Genomic DNA, 322 nt, shown 5'->3' with positions numbered 1-322 from the left:
AAAATATTGTACATACTTTAATATTGCATCAAATTTATAATTAGTATATGGTTCACATTGTGAAATCTTAAACGTTCTGCATTTGGCATGACCTATAAAAAAAGCTAATGGCTTAGTAATACACTACAGCTATGCAAGTAAATAATTACAAAAATGATATGGACAAATTATGTAAAATAATTATAGCCATTATCATATGGATATTGATAACTTCTTTAAAATAAACTTTAAAGAAGTCATTTTACCAATTTATATAAACTATGATTGAAGCTTAAATTATACTCTTTAATCAATTATCCTATTTTACTAATATAAAGAGTAA

The 322-nt window shown here is 22.7% G+C and overlaps 1 protein-coding gene across 1 annotated transcript in view; it reads right to left on the bottom strand.

The window, feature by feature from the left end:
• The window catches only part of LOC108579073, a 12,297-nt gene that overhangs the window by 10,870 nt on the left and 1,105 nt on the right, over positions 1-322 (bottom strand). The window lies entirely within an intron of this gene.

Source organism: Habropoda laboriosa, unplaced genomic scaffold, assembly GCF_001263275.1.
Source record: "Habropoda laboriosa isolate 0110345459 unplaced genomic scaffold, ASM126327v1 scaffold42, whole genome shotgun sequence".
NCBI classification, from domain to species: domain Eukaryota; kingdom Metazoa; phylum Arthropoda; class Insecta; order Hymenoptera; family Apidae; genus Habropoda; species Habropoda laboriosa.
Note: the sequence above shows the minus strand (reverse complement) of the source record. Positions and strands in the feature narration are given on the sequence as shown.